The following is a 12148-nucleotide window of genomic DNA, read 5'->3' as shown; positions in this document are numbered from 1 at the left end:
CCCCTCCTCCTGCAATACCAAGCACGGGAAGGAGAAGTCGATCCTCTTTTCGACGAATCCGGGGAGAGCGTCGGGTGAGTGACCTCTCCGGTAGCGTGGGAATGACGCAGCACCCACGGGCCCCGACCAAGTTGAGAGGGGAAGGGGATGTCGATCCTCTTTTCGACGTATCCGGGGAGAGGGTCGGGTGAATGACCTCTCTTCGACGAATCCGGGGAGAGCGTCGGGTGAGTGACCTCTCTTCGACGAATCCGGGGTGAGCGTCGGGTGAGTGACCTCTCCGGTAGTGTGGGGATGACGCAGCACCCACGGGCCCCGACCAAGTTGAGAGGGGAAGGGGATGTCGATCCTCTTTTCGACGGATCCGGGGAGAGGGTCGGGTGAATGACCTCTCTTCGACGAATCCGGGGAGAGCGTCGGGTGAGTGACCTCTCCGGTAGCGTGGGGATGACGCAGCACCCACGGGCCCCGACCATGAGAGGGGAAGGGGATGACGTAGCACCCACGGGGCCCTCGGCGTCCGGCCATACCTAACAGACTCTCCGGCGGGGGAGGAAGATTGCCGACGTGTAGGGGCCAGCAGCCGCGGTACGTGGGATCGGCGTTTCGGTTCAGGATTCTCCGTAGAGGTCACGAACCCTTCGTTCGTAGCAGGTAGATTAAGGGGAGTGGTCATCCGTCCACGTGGCGCTCTTGTGACATTTCTCCCTAGTCCGGTCCGGTGAAGTTGGTCTTGCCATTTTTCGTCTCCTGCGTGGGCAAGCAATCACCACAGAACAGTGCCGGAACCACAACCACAAAGTAGCGAGCACAAGGCCACTCTCCCCCAAGACACACTCGGCTTTTAACAAAAACGAAAACCCGCTACACATTTCCCATTTCCTACGCGCGTCCTCCCCCCCCCCCCCTTTCAACACTAAAACCAGCCATTTCTTGAAGCGTTAGGACGTGGTTATTGTGGTCAGCCAACAATCGGCTTCACTTCGGAAACATATGAATGCACGAAACAAAAAGAAATGCCACGGAAACCCGGATGAGCATGAGGCTTTCGATACTCTAGGGGCAACGACTTAAACCGTCGGCATTGCCGTTAAGCTGACTCTTCTTGTAGCGATATAGCAAGCTAGCTTCTGCACCACCCAACTACACGAACCGCATGTTTCCAACCTATCGCAGTGGCGCACTTGTCGCACGTATTGGTGCCACTGAACCGTCTGGCCATCTTCACAAGTACGTAATCACAAGCGCGCTAGCCTTGTGGTCACTATTCAGAACGCGTACTTGCGTCGTAGGTAAACTTTTCATTACGCCTATTCACGTTTCTTCCTTTAGTCCCTACAGGACACGTAGCTTAAACGAGCAACTAAAATTGCGTAACTTACGCACTCCGCAGAACCCTTAACAAATTGCGTCTGCTAATAACTCGTTCTACGCACGCTCACTAAAGAAGTCAGAATACGGCTGCCCTCAACACACACGAGCAACCCAGTCATAATTCTGCTTCCATCCGTCCACCCAGGACAGACGCTAAAGGAACTAAAAACGCTTCTCGGTGCAAATCATGCACCCACTGAAAACTTACGCGCTTAACCTTAGAAATAAAAAACGCATAAAAAGAAGAAGGTTAACAAAAACACACACGCGTTACCATAGGCCTCTCAACGATAACCTTGACACTCAGGTTACTTACACAAAAATTTGAAAGCCTATCTACTTATTAATGAACACCTCGCGATACATGTTTACAAAAACCCGCGTCTTTCATATCTCGAGCCTCTCTAACAAAACATAAACAGAGCTCATACCTTACACATTGAAAGAAACTCTAGTCTCAAATCGCGAAATTTTCCAAATGTTCAGAAATAAAACAAAACACTTCCTTTCTACGGAAGCTCCCTGGGTCTCCCGTTTCAAACGTTTTTGACTGACTCATACTTTGAGCCGTACTCGAGGGGGTCGCGGACCGAAAGTTACTCTGGCTACAGAGGAACAACAAAAGGGCTGACTCACTATCAGCTCCTCCAAGACGTTAGAGTCCACTCCCAATTTGCGTCCTGGCGCCCCGCTTTCATCATGACCTCGATTGACCGCGTCGCTACTCCCCACCTGGTCTCGTCTTGCCACCTTGCGCTTCTTTGTACTGCACGCTGAGCTTCGAAAAGAACGACGGAACGACGAGGAATTTAACTGCCCCGTGCCCTTTTTCCGCGTCCGTGCAGAACATGCTTCTCAGTCCCCTTTTGACCGGTGGCTCGAACGTGTTTGATGCGTCAACATCGTCCGAGACGACCGTACCTTTCTTTGTGCTGCGCCCTGCCTTTTCGCGCCTGTTGCCGTCTTTGGCTTCGCTACTTTAGCCATCGCATTCCGATCCTTACGACGCTTCTTTCTGTGGCGCTTTTTCTTTGAATTCTCCTTCAGGTCGCCTTCTGGCTTTGCTACTTTAGCCACCGCATTCCGATCCTTACGGCGCTTCTTTCTGCGGCGCTTTCTCTTTGAATTCTCCGTCATGTCGCCTTCTGGCGTCTCGTGCTGGCCGTTACACATCTCATCGGCCCGGATCGGTCTCTGGCCCGCACAGTCTGAGTGATTATCATTTAAATCGACTCTATCTTTGCCTCGACTGGTGGACAGCTCAACCGACTCTGGCACAACGCAGTACGCTTTACTCGAGCTATGCAACTCGCACTCTTGCGAACTGCCCTCTACTGCATTGCCCAGCTCATGCTGTGCATCGACACACAGCCCGTCGGTCTCGGGCGCTGCCTCACGTGCACAGTCCGAATGATTCCTAATTAAATCATTCATCTATAGGCTACCTAGTCTGGCGGAGAGCTGCATCGTCCAGCTGGCACCTCACTTCGGTTAAGTACACTCTACTTCGGTACGCAGGTCTGACTCGACACAGGTGCTCGTGTCTGTCAAGTCCGCAGTATTCTGTACCTCGCTAACGACCTTGCTACCTTGAAATGCGACGCACACGCGCGGTAACTGTGCCAATTTGTTCTCAGCTGGCCTAGCTGTCTACAGTCCTCTGTTGGCACAGCACCTCGTCGCTCTCACTCTGGCCTTTAAAGGCCTCTGTTGCCACTAAGGCATCGTTAGCAGCTAGCCCTTTCCGTTCGAGTATGACTGGGCCTTATTTGACTGGGCCGACTGGGCCCTCACAGGCCATACTTTTCTCGTCGGCTTTTGGCGAAAGTCTGCTAGATACATTCTCATTCTTTTGCTCTGTACTGCCTACAGAATTTTCAGACAGGCGTTGTCTATGTTCCTTTAACTACTACCAATATTGTATCTGTTTGTCCAATGCCGCTAACGCTTTCTCGTGCTTTTGCCTACGTTTTTCTTCTTCTTCTTCACGTGCAGCGCACTCGCGCTCTTCTTTTTCCTCTAGGTGCTTACGCTCTGCTTCTTTCTCTGTAATGCTCTCGAGGCATTCCGTCAGTTCCTCGTCGTCTGCCCCGGTCGCTTCGATCGCCTCAATGATCTCCGGCTTTCTCTTTGATTCGGCAATTTGGAGGCCCAACTCTGTGGCCAAGCTCAACAATTCCGGCTTCTTAATTGCCTTCAAGTTCATGGCTGCCCTTAGTGCTGCTAAACCTTCACTCTATACAACCTTGACGTACACAAACTTCCGTCAACGGTTTAAAGAAAAATCACTGCTATGTACTTTCCAAAAGATACGTAAAAGCCAAGTGATATCTCAGTGAAGAAGAGCCGTACACTCACCATATGCAGTCATGATCCAGACACCTTCTTTCCGAACGTTGCTGCCAGGACGAAGAGGTTACGATCTCGTAGTTGTCCAAGTTGGGGTCTCCAGGATTCCGTATCCCAATCGCTGCCAGCCAGTTTGTTGCATTTGTAGGCGATCCCACTGCTAGCGACCTGTCTCTCGAAGCTCCACCGACATTACTTATTGGGTAGCGTGGCGTTTTCGGCGAGCTGCAGGCATCCGGTAGACCATGGCGACCGAGCAAGGGCGAGACGACGTTTTGCTAGTGCGAAACTTGCACTGTTTATTCAAAGGTAGTTGAAAGAAAATAAGAAGAGAATGAAGTATGAAGTATATTTCGGAGCCCCTTAAATAGGCTCTCTACAACCGTGTGGGCGGGATCTTGCTTTCGTCGATGACACGTGACAGGCACAGAGAGAAGGCCCCTCCTCCTGCAATACCAAGCACGGGAAGGAGAAGTCGATCCTCTTTTCGACGAATCCGGGGAGAGCGTCGGGTGAGTGACCTCTCCGGTAGCGTGGGGATGACGCAGCACCCACGGGTCCCGACCAAGTTGAGAGGGGAAGGGGATGTCGATCCTCTTTTCGACGGATCCGGGGAGAGGGTCGGGTGAATGACCTCTCTTCGACGAATCCGGAGAGAGCGTCGGGTGAGTGACCTCTCCGGTAGCGTGGGGATGACGCAGCACCCACGGGCCCCGACCAAGTTGAGAGGGGAAGGGGATGTCCATCCTCTTTTCGACGGATCCGGGGAGAGGGTCGGGTGAATGACCTCTCTTCGACGAATCCGGGGAGAACGTCGGGTGAGTGACCTCTCTTCGAGGAATCCGGGGAGAGCGTCGGGTGAGTGACCTCTCCGGTAGCGTGGGGATAACGCAGCACCCACGGGCCCCGACCATGAGAGGTGAAGGGGATGACGTAGCACCCACGGGGCCCTTGGCGTCCGGCCATACCTAACAGTGCCCACTGCCTCACCGCGCGGCAGCCAGCGGCAGAGCGTAAATAAACTGGGCCGCACTCCGCAATGCCGGCATGCCATGGGGACAAACGCATACAACACCCGTCAAGAAACCTCCTCCGTTGTGCCCAGGCAGACACACGTATTCAAGGAGCAAAGGCCGCCACATTTTCTCTCTCGCACCCGCTCTTACTCGTGCCTGCACAGAAACGTCGAGCGCCGTGAAAAGCGGCACGCCCCGCTGTACCTACTATAGCAATTGTAAAAACGCAGCCCGGGCCGCATCAAGAAAGTGAAGCTTTCTTTGCCTCTTTCTTCGACTTTCACACTGCTGCTGCTGTCGCGCACACCGCGTCGGGTGGTCGTTCAGAGCGTGTGTATAGACGACAGGCGCGAGTACGTGACGAAAGGCGGCGAGAGAAACTCGTTTTCACTCCACCGCGTCGAATGTACACAATACCCTTGGAGCTCCCTGGCCACTGCCACACGCTTGACAGCTGTAATTATCCATGACATCCCCTAAGAAGCATTGCAGAAACTGCAGTGCTTTTCTTCCTACTAACGTGCAAGGTCAGAGGGGACGCAGGTAGAACTGCAGAGAGGAGAAGGAGAGGGAGGAGAAGAGGCAGTTTCCATACAAGAGACGGGGGAGGTGACATGAGAATGAAAGGGAACCAAACAGCGGTTGCGGGGAAACAGGATAGGCTTAAGTTCAAGATACGGTACAGTACGTTGCTGATTTTTTAAAAAATAAACGCCATGCAAATATGTCGAGCGGGCAACTTACGCAGGGCGTGCAAGCAGTGGCGTAGCTAGGTCATCTGTCACCCGGGGCCCTTAACTCTCCTGGGTGTAGTCGAGGAAGGCGGGGATATCGACAATTTTCTGGTGTCTTCAGACGTATATGACACACCCCTCCCCCCTACTGGCCCCGTGCACCCGGGGCCCACGGCCCCCCGGCCCCCCCTGTTGCTACGCCACTGCGTGCAAGCAGAACCGCATTAATTAAAGCGCACCGCAAGGTCCAGGAGACACAACGGAAGCGGTCGACCGTCAAATCAATACGTGTTCTGTGTAGCTACGCAGACAAACAGCAGTGGTGCACACAAGGTAACGTTTAACATCAACTCACTACTCTCTTGTTAGCCTAAAAGTTGAATTAAGCTTTAGACTTGAACATTACTGCTGATTATCGTCAAACAAAGCATCCAGCACAGGAAGCTTCGCTTACATCGATTCCCACAAAGCGTGGAATCTGCGTAATTTTTTTCTCTTTTTTTATACTAATTGTAACAACACGTCATTATTTCGGATTATTGGTGACGCCCCCAGGACACCAAAGCAAGAACGGACTTGTCCGTGGGCCCCAACCCACGGACCACCCTGTTTCTTCAGCTTTGATCCCCGGGCCCGCTACGTACCACTTGGGTGCCCTGGAGATCCTGCGCCGCCTGCTTCATTATAACCTCAGGCGCTCCCCTGGGGCATCCGTTTTCCGGTTACATGTGCCATCCTGAAGCAGTGCTTGTAAAAAATCAAATCTATCCTCGCGACGAAAAATGCGACCCGCGACTTATACAACACCAGTCAGAACCTTCAGACACAGCGATCATCAAATGTGAAGTCCGTGCCCACTGCCTCACCGCGCGGGCAGCCAGTGGCGGAGCGTAAACTCCACCGCACTCCGCAATGCAGGCATGTCTAGGAGACAAAAGCATGCCACACTCGCTAAGAAACCTCCGTCGTGCCTAGGCAGAGTGGAAGCAAAAGCACAGGCAAAAGCCCCTAGATTTTACATCGCGCCCGCTCTTACTCGCGCCTGCGCACAAACGACTGGCGATCCCTCAAATGAACGTCTCGGGCGTCAGCGCGCCTGGCTACGCAGCTACGGCGTGGTACATTAAAAAGATTTCTGTTAAGCAAGAAGGTGCTCAATCTTTCCTTTTTGTGCTGATCTAACAGCTCTAAAAATATAACAATTACATTAATAGATATTGATTATTCGATTCCCCGAGGTGCAGCGGTGCACCCTGCACTCCAGTGCTCGATTAAACAGGACGCAAGGCAGGCAAGGCGCTGCCGCGGTGCAGTGCACCCTTGCACCCTGCAGCGAGTGGGTGCAGCTTGGCACACCGTAACTAGCATCCGCTGCACCCTTTAGTTTGTGGTGACGTGAACCTCTTTCTAACAAACCTAATGAGTGGGCCCAGTGCTACAGCCCAGTGAGTGCGCACTGTTGCGCGCACATTCGATTCAGCCAAGTTTCTCTACACCGTCTGCACATATTCATGGTGCACTGCACCTAGGCCTTCGATTCGCCGAGATGCAGCGGTGCACCCTGCACTCCCGTGCACGATTGAACGGGGTGCAATGCAAGGTGCCGCTGCGGTGCAGTACACCCTTGAACCTTGCAACGAGTGGGTGCAGCCCGGCACACCATAACTGGCATATCCCCTGCACCGTCCCCTCCCCCTTTTCCCCTTAGCTCACATGGGAAGGCGGCACTCATGAAGCCGCCATCTGTCTTCTCTCGCCCCCGCACACTTTCACTCGTACCTAAAGCACGCAGTGCGCGGGGCGCGATAGGATCTTATCACACTTTTGGAACATAATACGGCTACACTTCGGCGGTCTCTCTTGTCGCGTGGCGCGCGATTTGAGAGGTGCGTTTGCAAGCAGCCGCTTGTAAATCAATCATTCGACCATGTGCGTCCGTGTATTGTCTCGGCATTCCTTTGCGGCAGCAGTGAAATTTCGTTATATTGAAATCGCATACAAGCATGCTTCGTTGTAGTGAGGTTCTAAATACATGGTATTTATGAACAAGAGGTTATGAAAAGTGAAGCACTTCGTTATACCGAAGTTTAACTATGCAGTACTACTATTTCATGAAATCTGGGCTTGGACCCAGCTGTTGCGATAAAGAATACATTGGTATGATGCTTTGGATTCCTACATTGTCAATTCTGGCTTTTCATCAATGCTGCAGCCAGAAAATGAGCTGCGCAATAATGACAGATCCTTGAATGCTGCACTTGAACCTCATATAATAAGGGCATTCCTGAGGTATGCCCACTAGTTCTGCTATGTACAGCAACCACCTCATTACAGTATTAATGCTCACACAACTTCAGTTTGAAATGAAAATATCCAGAATTATCTTCCATTAGTACTTGATGTCTGCATTAGGCATCATTGACCATACTACATTTTTCATAAAGTGGAAGTAATTTTGAAGTAATATTTTGCTGGTTGGTAGTGGTGTGTTAACACTGAGAGCGGATGACCCTGCAGACCCACAGTCAAATTTTATGAAGCACCATTTCAAAGAAGGGGTCTAACCCCACAATTTCAGTGAACAGACCAATACCTAAGGTGTATTACAGAGCTTGTGCTCAAGACGATTCCGGCATTTAGGCAAAGGCAGCAAGAAAACAGTTTGCTTTGCCAAAACAAACTTTTTGTTAAAGATACATGGCCATAAAAATGGCGTATGGCCATGATTGCTAGACAATAACATCAAGACAGCTAACTTCTGTGGACAGCTAACCTCTGTGCAAGTGCATTATCTGCTCATAGCTACAACAGCTGCCTTCAAATGGTAGGCGAATCACACAAGAGTTTTTTACAAGTTCAACAGTTCCAACTGATGCATTTTGTCTCCCATCTTTGTTACAGTACATAACAACACCAGAATGCTGATAACTCCTCTGGTTGTTATGATGAGTCACACAAAAAGTAGATCACACATTCTAATTAACATGTCACAAAGTTTTTGTCAACTTCCTCAAAGCTATTTACTGCACTTTTTATGACGACCAAAGACAACAAGAATGTTCACAATTATTACAGTATTCTTTGCCATCTTGATAACACCTAAATCAGACTTGTACATGTTACAAAAAAAAAGTAACTGACTACCATTGCAATTACTTCTTTCAAAGGTGTGAATGATTACAATTACTAATTACTGCCCCACAAAAGTAATTATGCAATTACTAAAAAGCAATTGATTATTTTAATGTTACTCTCGTCCCTACTTTTATTATCATTGCATAAATACAGTAAATAAAATGAGCTGGACTGGTTCTTTCAATGCGTCCTCTGCAGCTCTTCACAGATTATCTTCATCAAGTATTTCTTCTGAAAATTTTATTCGGTAATCTTCTCTATTTTTCTTGTGAACACATCTGCAGCGACACTGAAAACTTGCACCATGTGTGCGCTGGAGAGAAAGGCTGTGTAGTAACATACAGACACCGTGATCGAATGATTGTGATTGTATTCATTGTGATTGTATTCAATGCTGCAGTGTTCAGGTCTGGGTTCCCCATGATTACTATGTTAGGAAGAGTTCTGCGTGCAAAAGGATTAACACACGAAAAAACAAAGGAGACGGAAAGAGTGCGAACTATGAATTGGTTTTATTTGTTTCTCTATGAAGCGCAGCGCTTCATTGTTGCTGGGGCTAGGGGAAAGTATTTGTGACAGGGCAAGTGGAAAACTAAAAAATCATATTAGGCGATTCCCTGGCATCAATGTCCAAGGTGGCCATCCCTATCGAGCCACTTCAATTTGTTGGCCAACATCTGGTGGACCTCCTCTCACTGCCCTTCACTCGTTAGCAATCAAAATTTAAGCGAATAATTGTAACGGACACCAGCGAATGTTACAGTTCCTCATAAAGTTGCCCAAATCTGTAGTGTAATTCACAACATACAGTAGAATTACAATATACAACGTAACTTACAATAATAACATAATGCTACATATTATTCAGCCCAAGAAATACTATTCGTGTGTTACAGTTAGTCATGCTGTCATTCCTGTCGTCATTCTCGAAAGCTCCCTATAATGCTTGCCACAATAATTCTACTTATTCCCCACTGATTCTAGCGAAGTCATCAACATTATGCAACAATCAAAGTAACCTGGGGCAGGGCCTGATGAACTTCATGTCGGCGGCATAAAATTAGTTGCCCATCTTCCCTCACATATCTTTAACCTCATGTTTAAGACAGGGTCATTTCCACATTCGCTCAAGTTATCTAAAGTAATTCCAGTAATTAAAAAACGAGACAAATTCAAGTCATCAGCCAATTTCAGTTTTATCAGTCTTTACTAAAATAATGGAAAAGTGTATTCAAAAGCGGTTACACAGTTATTTAAAGAAATTCAACATGTCAAATCACCAGTTCGGATTTAGAACAGGTTACTCTACTGACCTCACCCTACTCTCCTTTGCAGCCAAAATTTAAAGTCATAGACAAACAATTTTGCTGGTGCCGTGTTTGTGGACCTTTCAAAAGCGTTCAGCTCATTAGTTCACAATATTTTACTCAACAAATTTGTTGCGACTGGTATTGCTGGGCCCACTCTTTCACTAATTAGGAGTTATTTAACTGGTCTACAACAAGCTGTTTATATTCAACATATGCTATCCTATTATTTACCTATGAACAAGGGTGTGCCTCAAGGATCAATCCTAGGGCCTCTTCTTTCAGATGATAACACCATTTTAGATTTTGACCAATCAGTTTCTCTTATTAAAGATAAATTTAATTCTGACCTCAACATCTTAACATGGTACCGCTTAAATGCCCTTAAAGTCAATCCTTCTCAAACAGCATTCATGCTATTCTATTTCAGCCATAATACTCTGACATGCAAGCTGGAAATAACGCTACGCAACCATTCCATTCTTGCAGTAGCCCAATGTTCATTTCTCGGACTAACATTACATTCCAACTTGAAGTACAAGGTCCACATTGCTTTCTTAAGACAGAAGTCCATCTATAACATAAGGATATTGCTCAAATACCGGCATTATTTGAGTCAACTTTGCTGAAATTTCACTATGCTTTCATTCACAGTCATTTGTACCCACGTACGGGGCAGAAACCTGGAGGCTTACGAAAAGGGTTCTACTTAAATTGAGTACGACGCAACGAGCTATGGAAAGAAGAATGACGGGTGTAACGTTAAGGTATAAGAGCAGATTGGATGAGGGAACAAATGCAAGTTAATGACATCTTAGTTGAAATCAAGAAAAAGAAATGGGCATGGGCAGGACATGTAATGAGGAGGGAAGATAACCGATGGTCATTAAGGGTTACGGACTGGATTCCAGAGAAGGAAAGCGTAGCAGGGGGCGGCAGAAAGTTAGGCTGGCGGATGAGATTAAGAAGTTTGCAGGGACAACATAGCCACAATTAGTACATCACCGGGGTAGTTGGAGAAGTATGGGAGAGGCCTTTGCCCTGCAGTGGGTGTAACCAGGCTGATGATGATGACAGTTATTTCAATTATTGCATTTTGACATGGGTAAACACCAATAAAACCCACCGAATGCCACTACAACACATTCAAAATCAAGCTATATGAATACACTTACCTTCAGTCCTTACCATTGCAATGTGTCACACGTTCGCCTCACCTACAACTTACTATCAATACAAAAACTGGCAAAGTTTAATCGTGCATTCATTTTTTTTCAGAACCATAAATATCTAATTCTGTCTAACAACTTGCGAATATTTCTCCAGTAAACATCATCCCAACTGGATTATTAATTGGTAATAAAAATTTCTTGTTGCCGAAAGTACACAAAAATAATGGAAGGCAGGCCTTTACTGCACTGTCAATTTGGAATAACATACCATCCCATATTAGAAATATGTCTTCATTAGCCCAGCTCAAAAAAGAACTACATACTATCTCTTCTTGTCAATATTCAATACTCTGAACTTCACCACGTATTTGATGATCTCCTTTATATTTTGTTACCTACTTTGGTGCTGTGTTTCTTCTGTTGTTATTTCCTGTGATAATTATTACAAATGTATTCTATTTCTTGCTCTTGAACTGCTATTTTATTTCACTTATGTTTTTTTATAGCTAACTGACAGGAGGTCCCCATACAAGCCCTGTGTTGTGCGACCTCTTTCTGTAACGGCACAAATGTATCTTTATGTACGTATGCACAAAATAAATAAACTTGAATCCCAAGAAACATATGAGTTTACCTGCCAACAACTTTTGTCTATATCAAAGAAGTCACAGTCTGCACTAAGCGAAGATCTCAGCAGCGTTTTTAACCTATGAAGGCCTGCCCCTGTAAGAGCTTCCAAGAGAGAGGGAGATAAATTTACTACGTAAAAAAAATCTCATAAGTCGGACAACCAAGAGAAGTGTGCAAATCTGCAAGCTTGCCATGTTTATGTGAACCAGGTGTAGCTGCAGGACACTGATTGTGGGAAGGAGGTAACCCATGTACATGTTTTCATCCCTTTGGATCTGTAGGTCCCACAACCACAATATTTAAGTTCTCTAAATCTCAAAGCTGTGTCATCTGTCAGAGCTAGTTTCATCAAAAGTAACTGAACTACAGGGAGTGTTACTGAGTAAACAAATTAATAGCTAAATTACAATATAACCAACAAATGTAACTGA

This window comes from Dermacentor albipictus, chromosome 6 (genome assembly GCF_038994185.2).
Source record: "Dermacentor albipictus isolate Rhodes 1998 colony chromosome 6, USDA_Dalb.pri_finalv2, whole genome shotgun sequence".
Taxonomy (NCBI): domain Eukaryota; kingdom Metazoa; phylum Arthropoda; class Arachnida; order Ixodida; family Ixodidae; genus Dermacentor; species Dermacentor albipictus.
This window is presented reverse-complemented; position numbering follows the sequence as displayed.